The sequence below is a fragment of the Dreissena polymorpha genome, chromosome 9 (genome assembly GCF_020536995.1).
Source record: "Dreissena polymorpha isolate Duluth1 chromosome 9, UMN_Dpol_1.0, whole genome shotgun sequence".
NCBI lineage: Eukaryota > Metazoa > Mollusca > Bivalvia > Myida > Dreissenidae > Dreissena > Dreissena polymorpha.
Genome location: NC_068363.1, coordinates 97,872,628 through 97,897,360, shown reverse-complemented (window position 1 = coordinate 97,897,360; position 24,733 = coordinate 97,872,628). Strand labels below are relative to the sequence as shown.

At 34.9% G+C, this 24,733-nt stretch overlaps 1 protein-coding gene and 1 long non-coding RNA gene across 7 annotated transcripts in view; one reads left to right on the top strand and one right to left on the bottom strand.

The window, feature by feature from the left end:
• LOC127846366 (uncharacterized) overlaps nucleotides 1–6,046 on the bottom strand; it is a 79,182-nt gene extending 73,136 nt beyond the window's left edge. For 2 of the 6 annotated variants that reach the window (XM_052377570.1, XM_052377572.1), the window contains exon 1: nucleotides 5,990–6,046. The gene's annotated coding sequence lies outside the window, so the exon portion shown is untranslated. The other 4 variants (XM_052377571.1, XM_052377573.1, XM_052377575.1 and 1 more) reach the window with 2 other exon arrangements.
• A 5,637-nt stretch (nucleotides 6,047–11,683) lies between these two features.
• On the top strand, nucleotides 11,684–24,374 carry LOC127846374 (uncharacterized). The gene is made up of 4 exons (XR_008033478.1): nucleotides 11,684–11,756; nucleotides 11,905–11,980; nucleotides 17,365–17,413; nucleotides 21,631–24,374. It is a non-coding gene; the product is annotated as an uncharacterized LOC127846374 (long non-coding RNA).
• Nucleotides 24,375–24,733: the final 359 nt, after the last annotated feature.

The following is a 24,733-nucleotide window of genomic DNA, read 5'->3' as shown; positions in this document are numbered from 1 at the left end:
AAATATTTTTTCACACGTGTATAATTATAAAGGACGTGTTTGTCGGCGTTTTGTTTGATAAAATGTTGACTAATAACACCTTTATGACAACAGGACCGTCGGCGATTTGTTGAACAATTAGTTTGTCGTGCATCTCAAATGACACGCGCGGTAGTTGTCGGCATTTTCTTTGATGAAATGTTTGATTGTAAACACCGTGTTGTAGTCTAGCCGGTGTTATTAATATAACGTAAGGCGTATATGGTTACATGTTTATTCATTCATATCCAAACTACAGGTGTGCAACAAACTATTAAGCATATTCATATAAACACAAGATTAACAGTAGAGATAACTCTTATGGGATCTAGTATTTAGTGTAACGCAGTAATGTCCCTTTAACATATTTCTTGACAATATGTAACACACCGCATGATGACTTAACCAATTAAAGGTATGATCCACTTTGAAGTTAAAGGAGTTTGTTTTTCTCACTTTTTTATGAGTAAATCCAAAACATAACCACCGTCTGTCGGATTATCTAATTTATTGTAATCTTGTCGATCCCTGCATAGGCAAATAAATTTAAAATTCATATAAACATCATTAAATCTCAATAAAAACATCATCAATATTCAATTTACTAAACTGATAAACTTCCAATAATTCTCGCGTGTATTGCGCTGAGTGAAGTAGCAACTGGCCTTTATTGATCGTTGTCGATTAATTAAGATATTAAAGAGATAACGGTCTGTGTTAATTGATTGATTGAGTGTCGTATTAACCTAATATAGTTAACATTGAGAACAATTACGAAATCATATAGAAATTAGTTATGTAGAATATGATTATTAAGTTGAAACTATTATCCTAAAGAGTAAACTAAATATTGATGCATGCATAAATCATGTTTATAAAACAGAACTGTTATTATTTATTTTTTTAGAAATTATCTTTAATATTATTATTAGCGTATGATTAAGTAAATAAACATAAATTATGTAAATGAACAGAACAACTCTTTATTTTCACCCAAGTATACAAGGTATACAATAAGGGTAAATGAAACAGAGCGGTATATTTTAAATTGTGTAGAAATCGGCCTCAAGGAAAATGTTCAATTATAATAAATACATTAAGGTATAAGATTATTATTATTTAATTATATAAATATTAAAATGTTAAGCAGCGCAACTTAAAGGCCAATTTCGAAAATTATGTTAACGGTCTCCAAATGGAGAGATAAAACGTCAATTTATATTATAACCTTAATCGATTTCGTCTGCCTTTTCAATTAAAAAGACCATTTATTGTATAAGCAAACCAAAATGACCGATATATATGATAAATTACGTCTTCGGTGATAGGTTTCTCTTCCGCAATTGACATATTAACACGACTAAATGTACGTTAGAGTAAGCGTATCTTTGCTTGATGTATTAATTCAATACATTATTTAATTAGAATTTCATACGGATGGATTTGAACGGATTTTGTAATATATTGTTGATTAACTTTTGGACTTGGATGTATTGGACTTTGAAACATTATGTAAAGAACTGAATAAAGAACACAGAACTATCAATAGAGTTATCTGTATACGAGTTATAACGCAACAATTGTATTACGGACTATATTTTAAGCAATTAAAGCCGTGTTGTCAGTGAAATTTGTCGATGTCATTGTTAGTTCAGGAAATTTGTATATATCATCCGCAGATTCCTTCTTTGTATTTCTTTACTATGTACAAGATGGAGAAATATTATTATATTTTACTGCTTCTTTGATGTTATGACAATAGTTTGTTTCTTATTTTCTATATGATTTCTATATATTTCTTAGATAATATCATCTTTGTATATTGGACATAAAAATAAGAATAATATATATATATATATATATATATATATATATATATATATATATATATATATATATATATATATATATATATATATATATATATATATATATATATATATATATACTTAGGTAATTACTTTAATAAGTCATATCGTACCCTGGTAAAAAAAAACATACAAGTTATATTAGTCTATGCCAAAATATAACTTTATTTGGTCAACTCGTACCTGCACTTAACATAAAAAAAACATCTTATGCTGCAAACACCCATCGCAATTTGTTTCCATAAAGAAAAAATATTAAAAAGGTACGAGTTGACCAATCTGAAAAATGACTAAAGTACGAGTTGACCAAATCGGGTACGAATTGACTAGGGTACGAGTTGACTTAGGTACGAGTTGACTGGAAACCATCGATCAGTTGTGCCAAATATTCATAACAATCACCGAACATGTAATATGAAATGATTGAAATTAAAACTAATAGAAGTTGTATGATTTTAAAAGATAGTTTTCTTTACTCTTTCAGATCTCAACACATAATCGTATAAAAATTAATAGTGCTTCAAATTATACAAGAAGTCACTTTCTTTTTGTTTTAGATGTTTTTCAGTTTCGTCGGAAGACGTTTTCCACCAACCTGTCTTGAAAGAAATAACGTTTGAACCCGATTTTCTGGTAATACTTCTTTTTTAGTTCATCTATTTTTTGAAAAAAAAATATAAGCTATTGTCATCACCTTGGCGTCAGCGTCGGCGTCCGGTTAAGTTTTGCGTTTAGGTCCACTTTTTTCAATAAGTATCAATGCTATTGCATTCAAACTTGGTACACTTACTTACTATCATGACTGGACTGGGCAGGCAAAGTAAGATAGCTCTGGCTTGCATTTTGACAGAATTATGTGCCCTTTTTATACTTAGAAAATTGAAAATTTTGATTAAGTTTTGTGTTTAGGTCCATTTTATTCCTTAAGTATCAAAGCTATTGCTTTCATACTTGCAACACTTATTAACATCATAAGGGGACTGTGCAGGCAAAGTTATGTATCTCTGACTGGCATTTTGACAGAATAATGTGCCCTTTTTATACTTAAAAAATTGAAAATTTGGTTGAGTTTTGTGTTTAGGTCCACTTTATTCCTACAGTATCAAAGCTATTGCTTTCATACTTGCAACACTTATTAACTATCATAAGGGGACTGTGCAGGCAAAGTTATGTAACTCTGACTGGCATTTGGACAGAATTATGGACCCTTTATACTTAGAAAATTGAAAATTTGGTTAAGTTTTGTGTTTTGGTCCACTTTACCCCTAAAGTATCATAGATATTGCTTTCATACTTGGAACATTGCAAACTATCATAAGGGAACAGTAAAAGCACAAGTTGCATAACTCTGGTTGTCATTTTTACGGAATTATGGCCCTTTTTTGACTTAGTAACTTTGAACATATGGTTAAATTTTGTGTTTCCATCCACTTTACTTCTAAAGTATCAAGGCTATTGCTTATTGCCTATGAAGTTTCATGATCCTAGGCCCAAGCGTTCTTGAGTTATCATCCGACAACCACCTGGTGGACGGACCGACATGAGCAAAGCAATATACCCCCTCTTCTTCGAAAGGGTGCATAAAAAAATAGCGGCAATGCTGAATTCAAGGAAGAAAACTGCAGAAAAACCTGCAGACCCTAAAATAGTGCATAATTACCTAGAAGCAACGTTGTTGCAACATCCTTCTCAAACGTTCGACCGAGGTTTCGCGTGCAACGTTACAGAAACGTTGCAAACAATTCTTGGTTTTTCCAGTATTTATCAAATCTTGCATCAAATGACTTTATTGATCTAGCTGAAATGACGCTGTTTGGTAACGAGTTCCAGGTGTCAACGACTCGATGGCTGATGGATGTAATATCCATTTTAAAACTCCGATAATTCTGCGTTATTCCCATATTTATAAATTCTCTGATTACAGAATTCTTACCTAAGTTATTATTCATTCAAACACCATTTCCTAATGACGTGTTAGTCTGACATGTAAAATTATATCACACAATAATTTTACTCTGTATGGTATAACAAAAATATTAAAAGCACAAAATGAATGTTATCACCGTCCTACTTAAATTAGTTTTTTGTTTGTTTTAAATTAACCCTTTCAGTGCGGGAACCGAATTTTGAAGGCCTTTGCAAACAGTTTGAATCCAGATGAGACGTCACAGAACGTGGCGTCTCATCAGGATCCAAACTGTTTGCTATTCTGATAATATTCTTTGAAAAAAATCGAAGAAAATGCTAATTTTAGAAATTCAGCAGACGACATTTTAGCAGACGACAAATTTCCCAGCATGCAAAGGGTTAACATCATTTTCCACAAATTGAAGTTATACAGTCAATTGGTGTATAGCGGATTTTAGTGAGTAACGGATAGGTTAAACGTTTTTTACAAAATACTTTTATTTATGTTAAGATTTATAGTTTTCTATGAATTGAATACAAAAAGCCTATCATTGTTAAGTCGATTCATGTTTTTGTTGACGTGTTTCAATGTTTACAACTGTTTCTTTTTTCGAAAGCAAAACAAGGTCATGTTATGTACGCACCGTTTTTGTGACGACAGGAAAGGTGCAGACGAATGGTTTCTTGAATTTTGCAGATTTTGTTTGGTAAACATTATGTTCATTGATGTAATAGTTTAGTATAATGTGTCCTTTACAAAAGTAAGATTGCTCAGAAATCAAATTGATGCGTACCATATAAAATAAGCATGAAAGCTGCAACTCTGGATTTAGTGAATAACGGACATGTGATAACCCATATTCAGGAATTTGGGGATTGTCTCAAAATAAACATAAACTCAATTGAAGTTGTCCAATACACATGTGGTTAGCGTGTGGCTATGCTATGATATAGTGAAAACATCATTTTTGATGAAAAATAATCAAATTATAACGAAAAATCAATTTATCTGAAAACATATTTTTCACTATCAAATCTATATATATAACATGGTATTCAACTCAAAATGACCCGAATATATGGTGCATCGCTTTGAATAGTCTCATTTATAAAGACGCGCAAAGAATTTAGAGATACTTTTTATATGGGCTCAATTAGTTGGCTCCAAATATTACCCATATAAAAAGTAGCTTTATATTTAAGAGCGTCAAAACTTTGGACTACGCTTTGAACAGCCATTACTTCATCAATTGTGCAGCGATTTCATGAACTTGGTCTTATTAAACGCAGAAATGAATTTATTTTCTGGAAATGTACATATATTGCAATTATTTTTTCAAATGCTGTGTCAAATTTCAAGAAATAACACAATACAAATGTAATCCGAAAAAGACCTAAGGCGTATTAGCCTAAGCCATCCGGTAATGGCTGAATCAGTGTACCATGAAATTCGCGCTGTAAACAAATAACTTTTTTCGAAAATTTAAAAACGCTGGCATGTTTCAATAGAAAAGACATGTGTCTATCTAGGTTTAATGGTTTAATTACTGAATGCATGGTGCTTACGTTGAAATGAGACTCAAAGTCCTAAGCTATCCGTTATACACCCATCGACTGTATTGCTGCAATTTGCACCCCATTTCTAGAACTATTATATTCACATTCCTGAATGAATCAGTGCCCAGCAGACTCTTTGAAGTTCACAAAATGGAACGAAAATAAATGCACGCCCATCAACCACAAGCTGCTAAATAAAACTTAAAATAAGCTCTAACTTCTCTAAGTAATAATTATAAAACGTTTAATTATCAAAATATTAATAAAATATTCTCGACGAATTTTACACAAGTTATGTACGAATCCGAAATCCACGTTTCATAGTTTTCAACATAATAATCCATTTGTGCTCGATTCAATTTGATTATGTTAAAAAGGAGCCTTAATTATTTTTTTTTCATTTGGTCATCCTCGCGTAAGATCAAAATTTGATCACAAAATTTTGACACAAATAATAAAATGCTCGTAACTATTTTATTTTTACCTGAACGTCGTGTCTGTCCACTACTAAGTCCAGCCTGGTATTGTAGTCTATAGCGATAATTCATTATTAAATAGTCAGTCCCAGAACTGTCAATTTCGAACAAATGATAATTAGGTCACTACTACGTGGGCATTATCTACCCTATCCAGATCACTAGCTACGCTGTATTTTAGGATCGAATTTCACCACATCGACATTATTTTAAGGGAGACAACTCTGAGTGGATTTAGTGAGGTCGGGGGGGGGGGGTTTCCATGGGGCCGCCGTTTCCATGGATTAGACGGGTTGTTTTGGTTCTATATGCGGGCGGCCCTATATGCGCATGCGCAAAAGTGCGCATGGCGTCACATTGATAAACCAAATGGTTGATAAACATGAGGCACTCGATAAAAAATAATGAAGAAGAAGTCCATGACCTACTTGCCCACTAAGCTTGCAACGGAGACGTACAGATAACAGAGATAAGCAGCTCGCCAAATATCGATCGGACATTGAACAGATTATAAACAAGAAATATCTTTAAAAAAGATATACGGCGTAAATAGTTTTCGCGGCCTATTTTACTTTATAACATATTGCTGGTCATAAACCTATAGATACAAAACAGAAAACCAAAAGAAGAATGGAAGTGAAATTTAAACATATGAGTCAACCGGCCACACGAGAAGTATCCGTATTTATAGGCGCGTTCTTCGAACAAACCTGTTTTAGTGGTTTGTCGGGCATTGCTATTTGATTCGATTATTAAAGGGGCCTTTTCACAGATTTTGGCATTTTTTTTAACTTATTCATTAAATGCTTTATATTGATAAATGTAAACATTGGATCGTAAAAGGTCCAGTAAAAAAAACAAGAAAAAAAAATTAAAAAAAAGGAAAAGAACATTGCCCGGAGCAGGTTTCGAACCAGTGACCCCTGGAGTCCTGCCAGAGTCCTGAAGTAAAAACGCTTTAGCCTACTGAGCTATTCCGCCGAGTACACATTCTTGACGTATTTTATACCTTATATAAGCAATCTTCGTAGTTTCACAAAATTTAACGACAAAAACAGAACTCTCCAAATTATTCAATCGTTTCGCGTTGCAACGCTTTATAATTTTTAGGTTTTAAAATCGTCAAAAGATGCATATAATGGCTATATTAGAGCATGGTTTATGTTCAGTATTACTGTTTCCTCACAAATATCATAACTAAAACGAAAACTTACGAATCTGAAGCAACTTTTTTTCAATTTTGTCAATTTACCAAAGCGTGAAAAGATCCCTTTAACAGTATCGAGAATTATCGTGCTCATGCTTAAAGGGATATTATGGGCATTTTGCACTGTTGAATTGAGCTGAAAAGAATTAACAGGTCAAAATAGTTAGTTAAAATGTGGTTACTGATCAATTATCTGCAACTCACCTTGCTACCAGTTGTTTATAAAAATATATTTTATATTCGATACTCTTACGTGACCCACCCAATCCTGTAAGCCGAAATGATCCGTAAAACAATATTGTGTCTTTGTGTCGTATGAACAAATCTGCACTAAAACTAAATTTAGGTTCAACTCGTAAACGCATGATCAGTTGTCAAACGAAAGTACGGTTGATATTCAAATGCATTATTTTTCTCTTTCTGGTATATTGTTTTAGTATGTTGATGCTGCATTAATTAATATAAGTGTATATGAAGTAGAAACATCAAAAATAATCAACGGTTGCGATAGACACCTATAAACTGTTACATGCTCATAATATCACTTTAGTACATTAGGCAATATGGTGGAATAATTATTGTTAAATTTATCAAAAATAATATTTATCATGTATTGTTGAAAACACATTAAGAATCTATTATTGACATACCATAATTATATTGCTGAATATCTTCATTTAACATATTTCTGGTCTAAAGGAAATTCCAGGTCACCTAGTTCACGGATAGCGTCTTTATTATATAACGATTATTTTACTGGCCGCAAACTCCAGTGATGACCTGTATATAAACTCTGAATGTCCGCGCATTGACCCGAAACCTCGCGGGTTGAAATGCAATGCTTTAAAGTGAGGCTAAAACAAACAAGAAATATCTTTAAAAAAGATATACGGCGTTGATTGTGGTTGGAGTTTATGGAAGGTAAAGATTTAAATGAATGAGATAAAGGATAGCTAATATCTTTTTCTGTGCAGGTTTTAGCTGCATCAAACGCAGTACGGGATGTTACGCGGAGTTTTCGCGGCTTATTTTACATTATTACATATTGCTGGTCATAAACCTATAGATACAAAACAGAAAACCAAAGTCAACCGGCTACACGCGAAGTCTCCGTACATATTATAAATATGTATACGCGCGCTCTTCGAAAAAACCTGTTTGAGTGGTTTATCGGGCATTGCTACGTGTATTTGATTCGATTATTAACAGTATCGAGAATCATCGCGCTCATACTTAATACATTAGTCAATATGCTGCAATAATACATTAGTAAATATTATGGAAAAATTCTTGTTAATTAATTAAAAATAATATTTATCATGGTATTGTTGAAAACACATTAAGAATCTATTATTGACATGCCATAAAATAATATCGCTGGATATCTTCATTTCACATCTTTCTGGTGGTAAAGAAAATTCAAGTTCACCTAGTTCACGCTATAGCGTCTTTATTATATAACTATTATGTTACTGACCGCGAACTCCGAACAGCACATAAGGTCTGACCTGTATATAAACTATGACATTCAAACACACTAACCGCGAACTGACCCCTTATACCTCGCGGGTTGAAATGCAATGCATTAAAGTGAGGCATCGCTTCCACTGCTCTTTATACTTTTACATATAACATGTTGGCAGGAATATGGAAGTCAGTACTAAATATGAGAACATGGCCTTTAAGTACACAACGTTCTCGCGCTGAAAATCCTCTGAAAATAAAAGGTGCACGCACAAACTGTATTGATGTCGAGATTGAGTGTAAAACTGTTCTATCTACTAAGCCTTTTTATTAGAGATAAAACTGTTTCATGCTGAACACGCAGTAAAACAGTGTTACAAAGACGCGGACATGTTTCCAATGTTCTAGTGGTATTATCAAATCAGCCAATGCAGTCAATGAAGTGTATTCATCTGTACTTGGCCGCGGAAAGTTTTATTTGAATTCTATTGGACGCTAACAAAGGTCAGGCTAAGGTGAAAAGCTGGCGTATACAGCTAACGCCATACAAAGATATTTTTGTAGCTTCTGTCATCACACCGCAAAGTAGATAACAGTCGCACACCGCAAAGTAGATAACAGTCGCACTCAGTTACTCCCAGGACGGCTAGATTTTAGCCATCGGCTTATCAGCAGAACTAATTAGTGTTAACTGTTCTGTGGTCATAAAGCACACTCCCCTGTCAGGCTGACAACAACCTGCTTGGCGATAATAAATGAACCCAGGTGTTATATCTGGCCAAATCTGAATATGCTGCAACATGTTTCAGAGAGTTATCGATCAGGGGAGCTAGTCAACTCGTACCTTAGTCAACTCGTACCTTCGGTCAACTCGTACCCGATTTGGTCAACTCGTACCCGATTTTTGGTCAACTCGTACCCCCACTAGTCAACTCGTACCCGAATTGGTCAACACGTACCCTCCTAAAAAATATTTTTTCACACGTGTATAATTATAAAGGACGTGTTTGTCGGCGTTTTGTTTGATAAAATGTTGACTAATAACACCTTTATGACAACAGGACCGTCGGCGATTTGTTGAACAATTAGTTTGTCGTGCATCTAAAATGACACGCGCGGTAGTTGTCGGCATTTTCTTTGATGAAATGTTTGATTGTAAACACCGTGTTGTAGTCTAGCCGGTGTTATTAATATAACGTAAGGCGTATATGGTTACATGTTTATTCATTCATATCCAAACTACAGGTGTGCAACAAACTATTAAGCATATTCATATAAACACAAGATTAACAGTAGAGATAACTCTTATGGGATCTAGTATTTAGTGTAACGCAGTAATGTCCCTTTAACATATTTCTTGACAATATGTAACACACCGCATGATGACTTAACCAATTAAAGGTATGATCCACTTTGAAGTTAAAGGAGTTTGTTTTTCTCACTTTTTTATGAGTAAATCCAAAACATAACCACCGTCTGTCGGATTATCTAATTTATTGTAATCTTGTCGATCCCTGCATAGGCAAATAAATTTAAAATTCATATAAACATCATTAAATCTCAATAAAAACATCATCAATATTCAATTTACTAAACTGATAAACTTCCAATAATTCTCGCGTGTATTGCGCTGAGTGAAGTAGCAACTGGCCTTTATTGATCGTTGTCGATTAATTAAGATATTAAAGAGATAACGGTCTGTGTTAATTGATTGATTGAGTGTCGTATTAACCTAATATAGTTAACATTGAGAACAATTACGAAATCATATAGAAATTAGTTATGTAGAATATGATTATTAAGTTGAAACTATTATCCTAAAGAGTAAACTAAATATTGATGCATGCATAAATCATGTTTATAAAACAGAACTGTTATTATATTTTTTTTAGAAATTATCTTTAATATTATTATTAGCGTATGATTAAGTAAATAAACATAAATTATGTAAATGAACAGAACAACTCTTTATTTTCACCCAAGTATACAAGGTATACAATAAGGGTAAATGAAACAGAGCGGTATATTTTAAATTGTGTAGAAATTGGCCTCAAGGAAAATGTTCAATTATAATAAATACATTAAGGTATAAGATTATTATTATTTAATTATATAAATATTAAAATGTTAAGCAGCGCAACTTAAAGGCCAATTTCGAAAATTATGTTAACGGTCTCCAAATGGAGAGATAAAACGTCAATTTATATTATAACCTTAATCGATTTCGTCTGCCTTTTCAATTAAAAAGACCATTTATTGTATAAGCAAACCAAAATGACCGATATATATGATAAATTACGTCTTCGGTGATAGGTTTCTCTTCCGCAATTGACATATTAACACGACTAAATGTACGTTAGAGTAAGCGTATCTTTGCTTGATGTATTAATTCAATACATTATTTAATTAGAATTTCATACGGATGGATTTGAACGGATTTTGTAATATATTGTTGATTAACTTTTGGACTTGGATGTATTGGACTTTGAAACATTATGTAAAGAACTGAATAAAGAACACAGAACTATCAATAGAGTTATCTGTATACGAGTTATAACGCAACAATTGTATTACGGACTATATTTTAAGCAATTAAAGCCGTGTTGTCAGTGAAATTTGTCGATGTCATTGTTAGTTCAGGAAATTTGTATATATCATCCGCAGATTCCTTCTTTGTATTTCTTTACTATGTACAAGATGGAGAAATATTTTTATATTTTACTGCTTCTTTGATGTTATGACAATAGTTTGTTTCTTATTTTCTATATGATTTCTATATATTTCTTAGATAATATCATCTTTGTATATTGGACATATTAATAAGAATAATATATATATATATATATATATATATATATATATATATATATATATATATATATATATATATATATATATATATATATATATATATATATATATATATATACTTAGGTAATTACTTTAATAAGTCATATCGTACCCTGGTAAAAAAAAACATACAAGTTATATTAGTCTATGCCAAAATATAACTTTATTTGGTCAACTCGTACCTGCACTTAACATAAAAAAAACATCTTATGCTGCAAACACCCATCGCAATTTGTTTCCATAAAGAAAAAATATTAAAAAGGTACGAGTTGACCAATCTGAAAAATGACTAAAGTACGAGTTGACCAAATCGGGTACGAATTGACTAGGGTACGAGTTGACTTAGGTACGAGTTGACTGGAAACCATCGATCAGTTGTGCCAAATATTCATAACATGCACCGAACATGTAATATGGAATGATTGAAATTAAAACTAATAGAAGTTGTATGATTTTAAAAGATAGTTTTCTTTACTCTTTCAGATCTCAACACATAATCGTATAAAAATTAATAGTGCTTCAAATTATACAAGAAGTCACTTTCTTTTTGTTTTAGATGTTTTTCAGTTTCGTCGGAAGACGTTTTCCACCAACCTGTCTTGAAAGAAATAACGTTTGAACCTGATTTTCTGGTAATACTTCTTTTTTAGTTCATCTATTTTTTGAAAAAAAATTATAAGCTATTGTCATCACCTTGGCGTCAGCGTCGGCGTCCGGTTAAGTTTTGCGTTTAGGTCCACTTTTTTCAATAAGTATCAATGCTATTGCATTCAAACTTGGTACACTTACTTACTATCATGAGGGGACTGGGCAGGCAAAGTAAGATAGCTCTGGCTTGCATTTTGACAGAATTATGTGCCCTTTTTATACTTAGAAAATTGAAAATTTTGATTAAGTTTTGTGTTTAGGTCCATTTTATTCCTTAAGTATGATCAAAGCTATTGCTTTCATACTTGCAACACATATTAACATCATAAGGGGACTGTGCAGGCAAAGTTATGTATCTCTGACTGGCATTTTGACAGAATAATGTGCCCTTTTTATACTTAAAAAATTGAAAATTTGGTTGAGTTTTGTGTTTAGGTCCACTTTATTCCTACAGTATCAAAGCTATTGCTTTCATACTTGCAACACTTATTAACTATCATAAGGGGACTGTGCAGGCAAAGTTATGTAACTCTGACTGGCATTTGGACAGAATTATGGACCCTTTATACTTAGAAAATTGAAAATTTGGTTAAGTTTTGTGTTTTGGTCCACTTTACCCCTAAAGTATCATAGATATTGCTTTCATACTTGGAACATTGCAAACTATCATAAGGGAACAGTAAAAGCACAAGTTGCATAACTCTGGTTGTCATTTTTACGGAATTATGGCCCTTTTTTGACTTAGTAACTTTGAACATATGGTTAAATTTTGTGTTTCCATCCACTTTACTTCTAAAGTATCAAGGCTATTGCTTTCAAACTTCAAATACTTTCATGCTATCATGAGGTAACTGTACATGGCAAGTTGAATTTTACCTTGACCTTTGAATGACCTTGACTCTCAAGGTCAAATTGTAAAATTTTGCTAAAATTGCCATAACTTCTTTATTTATGATTAGATTTGATTGATACTTTGACAAAACTACTGTTACCTGACATACCACAATAGACTCCACCCAAACCATCCCCCGTGCCCCCCGAATCCCCCCCTATTTGTTTTTTGTTTTTTTAAGATCATCTCACAAATGACCACCACACCCTCACACTATACACCCCCAACCCACCCCCCCCCCCAAATTATTTTTTTTGAAACAGTTAAAAAACACAAATATTTATTTTTATTATTTTAGTTTTGAAATACCGTCCAACCATCGCACCCAAGAATCCCATACCCCCCACCCACCCCCGATTTTTTTTTGTTGCATTTTTTTTTCCGCATTTTTGGAACATTGTAATAAATGTCCACACCTCCACACTATACACCCCTCTTCACTCCACCCCTCTCTCCTTTTTGATTGAAATTGAGAGTCCCTTCACCTTTAAAAAGAAAATAGATGAGTGGTCTGCACCCCCAAGGGCGGTGCTCTTGTTAACATACAGTTATTAATGAATTATGAACATTTCATAAGGATCTCAAGGGTCACAATAGGTATATATATATATATATATATATATATATATATATATATATATATATATATATATATATATATATTATATCAAGATTTTCCATAGGCAGGTAGAGCACAGCCGGCCCGAATAGCCTGGACAAGTTAACAATTTTTTTTTCAATATCTCATGTGTAAAAATATCTTTGTATTGCAGAGATTTTTTAGATCATTTTATTTCTGTACAAAAATGTTCACAAAGTTCGTTTTACAAAATTATATCCTGAATGATTTTAAGGCCTTAAATGATATATGTAAACAAGCATATTTAATAATTAAAAAGACCTGTTGAGTTTTTAATTTGTACTCTTAAAGATTTACAGAAAGACCCTTTTTAGCTATACTATTATATATGAAATCTATATAGTTGAGCTATCCTACTCACCCGGCGTTAGCCTTAGCGTTAGCGTGAGCATGCAAATGTTAAAAGTTTGCGTACTACCCCAAATATTTTCAATGTCCCTTGACATACTGCTTTCATATTTATGCCCCCCCACCCCACCTCCCACCCCCCCAACTTTTTTTGTTAAACATCTAATAAATTACCACACCCTACATTATTACCCCCTCTCACCCCCCACCCCCCCTACCTCCCACCCCCCAATTTTTTTAAACATCTTATAAATTACCACACCCCACATTATACCCCCCACTCATCCCCCACCCCCCCACCCCCACCCCCCCAATTTTTTTTTAAACATTAATAAATTACCACACACCACATTTTACCCCCCTCTCACTCCCCCCTATCCCCCCCACCCCTCACCCCCCATTTTTTTTAAACATCTAATAAATTACCACACCCTACATTATACCCCCCTCTCACCCCCCCCCCACCTACCCCCCCCCCCCAAAAAAAAAATAATTTTTTTTTAAACATCTAATAAATTACCACACCCCACATTATACCTCCTTCTCACCCCCCCCCCTACCCCCCAAAAAAAACAAACAAAAAAAAAAACATTTTTTTTTAACATCTAATAAATTACCACACCCCACATTATACCCCCCTCTCACTCCCCCTTGATCATGACTGGCAGATGACCCCTATTGATTTTCAGGTCACTAGGTCAAAGGTCAAGGTCACAGTGACTCGAAATAGTACAATGGTTTGCGGATGATAACTTACATTAGGTCAAAGGTCAAGGTAATAGTGACAAAAAACGTATTCACACAATGGCTGCCACTACAACTGACAGCCCATATGGGGGGCATGCATGTTTTACAAACAGCCCTTGTTTGCATTCTTCTTTACCAACATGACCCCAACCTATAAACAAGAGCAGACAACTCTATCAAGCATTTTGTATAAATTATGGCCCCATTTCCACGTAGAAAATGCAGCAAATGTTAAAGTTTGTGTACTACCCCAAATATTTTCAATGTCCCTTGACATATTGCTTTCATATTTTGCATTCTTCTTTACCAACATCATCCCAACCTCTAAACAAGAGCAGACAACTCTATCAAGCATTTTGTAATAATTATGGCCCCTTTTCCATTTAGAATATTCATATAATTAATAAATCTATGTTAAAGTTGGCGTACCACCTAAAATATTTTCAATGTCCCTTGACATATTGCTTTCATATTTTGCAAACTCCTTTACCAACATGACCCCAATCTATTAAGAAGAGCAGACAACTGTACCAAGCATTTTGTAAGAATAATGGCCCTTTTTCCATTATTATATGCATATTACTTTAGTTACATTGCGGTTACATTGCCATAACTTCTTTATGATCAGATTTTATTAATACTTTGACAAAACAACACTTACCTGAATACCACAATGGATTCCACCCAAACAATACCCCACGCCCCAACCCAGAATCCCTGCCCCCCCCCTCCCCCCCCCAAAAAAAATTATTTTCCTTTTTTTATTTTTGATAGATCATCTAATAAATGACACATTATACCCCCCTCTTATCCCCCTCCAAAAAATTGTTTTTTTCTTTTTATTTTTTATTTTTGAAAGATTGTCTAATAAATTATTGAATATGAACAATTACTCCATGATTTCTTATGTTATACTGTCAAGCACTCGAATAGTCGAGCGCGCCGTCCTCTGACAGCTCTTGTCTAGCTCACCTGAGCACAATGTGCTCATGGTGAGCTTTTGTGATCGCCTTTTGTCCGTCGTGCCTTGTACAGCGTCAACATTTGCATTGTTGACACTCTAGAGGCAGCATTTATTGTCCAATCTTCATGAAATTTGGTCAAAAGATTGGTCTCAATGATTTCTTGGATGAGAAAATGGTTACGTTTGCTTGAAAAACATGGCTGCCAAGGGACGTGGCATTTATCCTTATATGGCAATATATGGCTATACTAAAATCTTGTTTCCACTCTAGAGGCCACATTCATAGTCCGATCTTCATGGAACTTGGTCAAAAGATTCAACCCAATAATATCTTTGACAAGTTTTAAAATGACGCCGGTTGGTTGAAAACCTGGCATTTATGAGGTGGGGCATTTTCCTTATATGGCTAAAGTAAACCTTTTTAACACTCTCGAGGCCACATTTATTGTCAGATTTTCATGAAACTTGGTCAGAACATTTTTCCAATGATATCTTGGATGAGTTTGAAAATGGTTTTGGTTGCTTTAAAAACATGGCCACCAGGGGGCGGGGCATTTTTCCTTATATGGTTATATATGGTCCTTATATGGTTATATCATTTTAGAGGCCAAATTTATTGTCAAAGCTTCATGAAATTTGGTCAGAAGATTGGTCTCAATGATATCTTGAAAGAGTTTGAAAATGGTTACATTTGCTTGATAAAAAAGGAGGACCAAGGGGCGGGGCATTTTTTTCATTATATGGCTATAATAAAGTCTTGTTAACACTTTAGAGGCCACTTTTATTTCCGATGTTCATGAAAAATGGTCAGAAGATTCATCCAAATAATATCTTGGACGAGTTCAAAAATGATGCTGATTGGTTGAAAAACATGGCTGCCAGTGGGCTCTGCATTTTTTCTTTTATGGCTATAGTAAAACCTTGTTAACACTCTAGAGGCCACATTTATTGTCTGAAAACCATGAAACTTGGTCAGAAGATTTGTCCCAATGATATCTTGGATAAGGTCAAAACTGGTACAAATACGTACAGATTTCAATGATAAACACTAGTCTGGCCAATGTCATCTTACAAGCTGGTATATACACTCACTGCTAGAGCAGAATCATTTGTCGTCTGCTGCAGACAGGCAGTGGTGATCGTTCTTAGCAAATTGAGTTGCGGTTCTCTCTGTAGCTAAGGCTTCTAAGCACACACTGATTTGCAAAATATGCTCTGTAAATTCTAAAATGCGACCAACTAAAAACAAACCCTTTGCCACCTTCTAGGTCAAAGGTTAAGTTTGAACATTATGACTCCTTTTAAATGGCAAATGATATTCACGTACTATCTTACAACTGTAACTCCCTATTTGTTGTTCCCAACTCGGCATTTTCATCAAAGGGCATGAAGGGTGTCCAAGGTGGTCAGGTTGGAATCTTTGAATGGCAGGATGCTGCGCCCTTCCATTCATGCCAAGCTGGAGCACTGGTTTTGATGGTGTTTCACTTGTAACAAAGTTAGCATTATGACCCATTTATTATATTTATCAACATGGCTAAAATGAGGCCAAAATAATTGTTAAATGCCCTTTGTTTATTTCCAAAGATATGGATGGATCATCTTTGTCTCTGAATATATTATAAATATTCGTGTTGTTGATTTTGTCCTGTTAATGCATTATGTTGTGAAAACTCCTCTGTAATCAGACAGCTAGCGGTATTATGATTATCAAATATTAAAATTTGACTTAACAATATTGGGCTTCAAATTATATAAGACTTTATTTTTGTTTCAGATATTTTCCAGTTTCCCCTCTCAACAATTTGCATCAAACCTCTTGTCTGGTAAGAAATTTCCATTGAAACCAACTGCTGGTAATACTATCTTTTTATACCCCCATTACCATTGGTAATGGGGGCTCCCATTACCATTGGTAATGGGGGCTATATAGGAACCACTTTGTCGGTCCGTCGGTCTGTCCCGAAATTTCATCAGATCTTCACCCAAACTTGGTCACAGATTGTATCTAGATGATGTATAGGTCAAGTTTGAATATGGATCATGCCAGGTCAAAAACTAGGTCATGGGGTCACTTACTGTGTTTTAAACCTGATTTTGAGGTCACTAGGTCAAAGGTCAAGGTCATGGTGACCCGCAATAGTTAAATGGTTTCTGGATCATAACTCAAGAACGCTTACGCCTAGGATCATCAAACTTCATGAATTTTCATAGGTAGATTGATCATGACTTGCAGATGACCCCTATTGATTTTGAGGTCACTAGGTCAATGGTCAAGGTCACGGTGACCCGAAATAGTAAAATTGTTTCCGGATGATAACTCAAGAACGCATACGCCTAGGATCATGAAACTTCATAGTTAGATAGATCATGACTCGCAGATGACCCCTGTTGATTTTGAGGTCACTAGGTCAAAGGTCAAGGTCATGGTGACCGGAAATAGTTAAATGGTTTCCGGATCATAACTCAAGAACGCTTACGCGTAGGATCATCAAACTTCATAGGTACATTGATCATGACTCGCAGATGACCCATATTGATTTTCAGGTCACTAGGTCAAAGGTCAAGGTCACGATGACCACAAAACAGTACAATTGTGTCCGGATGATAACTCAAGAACGCTTTTGCCTGGAATCATGAAACTTCATAGGTACATTGATCATGACTCGCAGATGACCCCTATAGATTTTCAGGTCACTAGGTCAAAGGTCAAGGTCGTAGTGACAAAAAACTTATTCACATAATGGCTGCCACTACAACGGACAGTCCATATGGGGGGCATGCATGTTTTACAAACAGCCCTTGTTTCATACAGTATTGTAAATGATGAACAGTTCATAATGATTTCAAGACATCTTCTGATCTCTGGAAGATAAACTAGGGATTGATCTGTCTGTATATAACGGTTCAGAGCCTTCCAATCTAGCGTGAGAAGATGTTATGATAATGTTAAATGGAAATTACATATAACAGTTCATACAGTTTAAGAAATACAATACATTTTATACAATATCATTTTTATGCCCCCGAACTAGCGGTTCTGGGGGCATATTAAAATCACTCCGTACGTTAGTTAGTTAGTCCATCCGTCCGTCTGTAAGTTAGTTAGTCCGTCTGTCAGTCCGTCCGGATTATTTTCTGCTCAATAAGTCAAGCAATTGTCATCAGATCTTCACCAAACTTAATGAAAATGTGTAAGGCAATAACATCTAGGTCAAGTTAGATAATGGGCCAAATAGACCCAGACACCCCTGAGTTATGGCCCTTGAATCATAGTAAAATAGGGTTTTTAGCTCGACTATTAGATATGAAATATATGAAGTGGAGCTTTCCTACTCTCCCCGGCGTTCCAGTGTCCGTGAGCGTTGGAATGAACTATAGTGGGGGACATAATGTTTTTGCCCTGTCTGTTGGTCTGTCTGTTGGTTTGCTTGCTCCAACTTTAACAATTTGCCATAACTTTTGCAATATTGAAGATAGCAACTTCATATTTGGCATGCATGTGTATCTCATGGAGCTGCACATTTTGAGTGGTGAAAGGTCAAGGTAATCCTTCAAGGTCAAAAGAAATTCAAAGCGGCACAGGGGACATAGTGTTTCCAACATACACATTTGTTGTTATACCTAGAAAGGTGCAAATTTGGTTCAGTTTTGTGTTTAGGTTCATTTTATTCCTAAAATATCACAGCTATTGCACTATGCCTTCAAACAATATACGAAAGCTTGACCCAAACCAAGACGCTCTTGATGTTAGTAATGGTAGGTGAAGGTAAGAATTTAATGCTGGCAATTCACATAAAATTGACATGAGGGTTTATTAATTATCCATGGTCCTGACCCCTTTAATATCTGAAATCCCTGTTTGTGCATATAACATAATGAGAACACCCTTTGGGCGACCTGACTTTGTATTTTAATCAGTTTCTTGTCTTGACCATTATTTTAACATTATCATCAAAACTTGTTATGCCCCCCTTCGAAGAAGAGGGGGTATATTGCTTTGCACATGTCGGTCTGTCGGTCGGTCCGTCCACCAGGTGGTTGTCAGATGATAACTCAAGAACGCTTGGGCCTAGGATCATGAAACTTCATAGGTACATTGATCATGACTTGCAGATGTCCCCTATTGATTTTGAGGTCACTAGGTCAAAGGTCACGGTGACCAGAAATAGTAAAATGGTTTCCGGATGATAACTCAAGAACTCTTAGGCCTAGGATCATGAAACTTGATAGGTAGATTGATCATGACTCGCAGATGATCCCTAAAGATTTTCAGGTCACTAGGTCAAAGGTCACAGTGACCCGAAATAGTAAAATGGTTTCCGGATGATAACTCAAGAATGCTTAGGCCAAGGATCATGAAACTTGATAGGTAGATTGATCATGATTCGCAGATGACCCTATTGATTTTCAGGTCACTAGGTCAAATGTCAAGGTCACAGTGGTGACCCGAAATTATAAAATGGGTTCCGGATGATATCTCAAGAACGCTTATGCCTAAGATCATGAAACTTCGTAGGTGGATTGATAAAGGCTGGCAGATGACCCCTTTTGATTTTCAGGTCACTAGGTCAAAGGTCAAGGTCACTGTGACCCGAAATAGTAAAATGGTTTCCGGATCATAACTCAAGAACGCTTATGCCTAGGATCATGAAACTTCATAGGTACATTGATCATGACTCGCAGATGTCCCCTATAGATTCTCAGGTCACTAGGTTAAAGGTCAAGGTCACAGTGACCCGAAATAGTAAAATGGTTTCCAGATGATAACTCAAGAACACTTATGCCTAGGAGCATGAAACTTGATAGGTAGATTGATCATGACTTGCAGTTGACCCCTATTTGATTTTCAGGTCACTATATCAAAGGTCAAGGTCATGGTGACCCGAAATAGTAAAATGGTTTCCGGATGATAACTCAAGAACGCTTATGCCTAGGATCATGAAACTTCATAGGTACGTTGATCATGACTCGCAGATGACCCCTATCGATTTTGAGGTCACTAGGTCAATGGTCAAGATCACGGTGACCCGAAATAGTAAAATGGTTTCTGGATGATAACTGAAGAACGCTTATTCCTAGGATCATGAAACTTGATAGGTAGATTGATCATGACTCGCATATGACTTCTATTGATTTTCAGGTCACTAGGTCAAAGGTCACGGTGAACTGAAATAGTAAAATGGTTTCCGGATGATAACTCAAGAACGCTTATGGCTAGGATCATGAAACTTCATAGGTACAATGATCATGACTTGCAGATGACCCCTATTCAGGTCACTAGGTCAAAGGTCAAGGTCACAGTTACAAAAAACATATTCACACAATGGCTGTCACTACAAAGGAGAGCCCATATGGGGGGCATGCATGTTTTACTAACAGCCCTTGTTAGTTTCCTACCTGTGAAAAAGGAGAGGGACTTATGGTTTGCGCTCTGTGTCTGTCAGTCTGACACTTTTCTGGATCCTTCGATAACTTTAAAAGTTCTTCACTGATTCACTTCTAATTAAAACTGAACTTCTCTTATGACAATACGGTCAATCTCAACTATGTATGGCCCCATAACCAATCCTGGGGCGCCCCTGGGTCAAACATGCGGCGTGGAGATACGCGTCGGCCTCTGCTGCGCCTTTTCTAGTCAACATTGGAAACATTGGCATCTTAAAGGAATAAATTATGTATGAGCCCAAATTTTGCAGAACTATGGCCTTTGCTCATTTTTGTTAAGCTCCTCAGCTGAAATCATCATCTAGCAGTCTCAATAGTTGAGCGGTTGGAGAGGCATGAATTGTGTCCTACTATCTGCTCAGACTATATCATGGTAATGCCTTATCCAAATAACACAAGTATTCACCATGTGCAAATGTCTTGTTGTCTGTATAACTCTCTCTATTAGCTCAAAGTAAAAAGCATTTGAACTTGCACACTTTGGTATTTTAGTTTAATTTTGTTTGGACATTACAATTGTTTTGAAAGTAAAGATTAGTGTGGGGGCATTAAACTTCTCTTTAAAATGTTTATTTTTAATTATTATTTTTTTCAGTTTGGCGGACAAAACATGCTTATCGAAAAGAATGTGTACCACAGGGGCCAGTTTTTCCATTTGAGCGATTGACACGAAGAAGAGATGAGAATTGTGTTTACAGTGGACAGGTTTAAAGTGGAAGTGACTAGTTAACTGTTGATCATAAGCTGCACTGATGGAAAAAAAATAGTGGGAAATTACTATCTAGAAAACTGTTAAACGTATGACAACAGTTGTGGAACTTCATAAATGACCTAACGTAACCGGGCTGGGCAGATTTCCTTATATATTTATAGCGAAACCTTTTGAACACTAGTGAAGTCACTGTTTTTTTCCAATCTTCATGCATTTTGGTCGAATATTTGTTCTAATGATGGCTCTGTCCAGTTTCGAAATTGTTATGTCTATTTAAAAACATATCGGCCAGAGCGTGAGGCAATTGTCTTTATATGGCTATAATGAAACCTTGTAAACTCTCTAGAAGTGACATTTTTAGCCATATCTCCATAAATTTTGGTCAGAATATTTATTCTAATGATAGCTGAGTTCGTAACTGGTTCCGGTTTGTAGACTAACATGGCTGCCAGTGGACATGACAGTTTTTCTTAAATTGCTAGAGTAGAACCTTGTAAACACACAATTGGCCCTTTTTATGTGCATTCTTCATGAAAGATGATAAGAGCATTTGGCCCAATATAATCTCAGCTGACTTTGAAACTGGATCACATAAGGTCAAAAAGTGGGTCAAAATGTCAAATTAAAAAAAGCATGTAAACACTGGAAGTTGCATTTGAAATTGTGTTCCTTTATTTTAACGTTTGTCAAAACATTTGCTGTAATGATAAGCAAAGTCAAGTTAATAAATGATTATTTGCCTACAAATTACATATTTTTCATCAAGGACATTTATTATTCTAAACTACACCCTCTCAGAATAGTTTAGTTCCTTTTGGTCACAGTTGAGCACCTTAAGGCTCTTGTTCTATAATTTGATTGTTTTGGAAAATTGTCATTTTGCCAAAATGTGAGCAAGGTCCAAATTAACCCTGCTTTGTAGTATCTTGTTTTCCTTATATGAATCAAGTGGAAAATTATATATGCCGTATTTCCTCGATTATAAGACGGGTTTTTTCCCCGATTTTTTAAGGCCTAAAGTGGGGGGGTCGTCTTATAAGCGCAGTCTACGAAAAAAAATAAGTTTCTTTACCAATTTTTGTGAAGTGATAACCGTATTTCTGATGAAGAAAAGAAACTACTTTCGTTTAGATACGTGATTTGCCGCTTACATCCTTATGTTATGATATATTATAAATGATATGTCTGTTTGGAATACTCGCGAGTTTAAAATCGAATAAAAATTAAACATAAAAATTTATTAAAGCAAATATGTACAAATACTGTTGTTATTATTCTATTATTTTCTATTTGCAGCAAAATATTTACTGCGGATCGTTGCTACTGTGGCGGTGAAGAATCAGCGTTAGATCGCTTATGTCATTTTGAATAAATCGGTTGAAAACAATTAACGTTTCTTAAATTTATATAAATATATCGTCTATCTATTTCATTATAATAAATAATGTTTTGCATATTTTGTTCTATTTTCAGGGAATGCAGGGTAAATGTACGTCATGCTTTATTATCTGTATCTTTATTTTTCTAAATAAAACACCTATTTGTTTCCAATTAAACTGCAATTGTTGTGCAAACACTATTGTCATAGATGACAGTTTGTTTATTGCCGACTTACTATCAACATGTGCAACCGTTATCTAGCCGTTAATTGGCAGTTTTATTGATACAATTCGAGATAGTATTGACCCCTAACAGACCCCCTACAGATAGCTTGGTGCTACAAACAGCTAGCAACTAATTGTCAGACAATACTCTTGTTTACTAAGCCGTTAATTGGGTGTTTAATGGACACAGATGGCATTATACCTCCAACACTAATCAAGTTTAAATGACATACCTGGTATTTGATTGGCCAATCTGATGCATACATTAATATATTTATATACATTATCATACACTCTGTATTGAAAATAGGATGACGTGAATCAGGGAACGAATCCGATAACGAGCTTACTTGGTGTATTGTACTTACAAAATGGCCGACCAACAAATTTTGACTATTGAAATTTTACCGATTTTCGTCTTTAAAAAATTGCCCCGTCTTATAAGCGAGTCTACGCAAAATACAGCCAATCTGGACCTAAAGTTGGGGTCTCGTCTTATAGTCAATCCGTCTTATAATCGAGGAAATACGGTGAATCTGACTGCATAGATATTTGGTATTCAGCATAGCATAGCAAATGTTGTAAAACTAAACACAATTGTGTCATAATAAAACTGGCCATGCCATGGGAGTCAAATGGTAAATACAGACTTGTAGCAAAAAGACTTCTAAAAATTGTATCCGTTAAATATATTTTGTGTACATATTGATTAGCTTTTACCTTCAACTTATCGCTTTCATGGTGTAAAGAAAACATGCCGACTTACTAAATAAGAAGGAGATCTGGGTATGAATCCTAGTGAAAGTCAAGTCACAAGGAAAAATGCTTATTGTTGGAAGGATTTATTAGTTATTCAAAATGTAAGATTTTTTTTCTTTGCTCGTTCAGTTACACATAACAGCAAATAATCTGAAAGTAGTTGTTTATAATGTAAAAGATAGTGTCATGAATAGTAAATAGGAAGAATGCACTTATAAGAAACTATACATATTGTATATAAAACTAAAATACACAGAAATGAAATACCAGTAGCATTATTAATACATTTTTATACCCCCACAAACGAAGTTTAGGGGGGTATATAGGAGTGAGCTTGTTTGTTGGTCTGTCTGCCTGTCTTGTCTGTCGGTGCGTATTAAGTGTCCACTCTCTAATTCAAGTTGTTTTTATCCGATCTTCACCAAACTTGGTCAGATGTTGTATCTGGATGATGTCTAGGTCAAGTTCGAACATGGGTCATGCCGGGTCAAAATCTAGGTCAAGAGGTCATTTAGTGCGTTTTAAACTTTGAGCATGGTGTCCGCTCTCTAATAATGAACCCATTCGAAAAAGAGGGGGTATATTGTTTTGCACATGTTGGTCGGTCGGTCCGTCCACCAGAT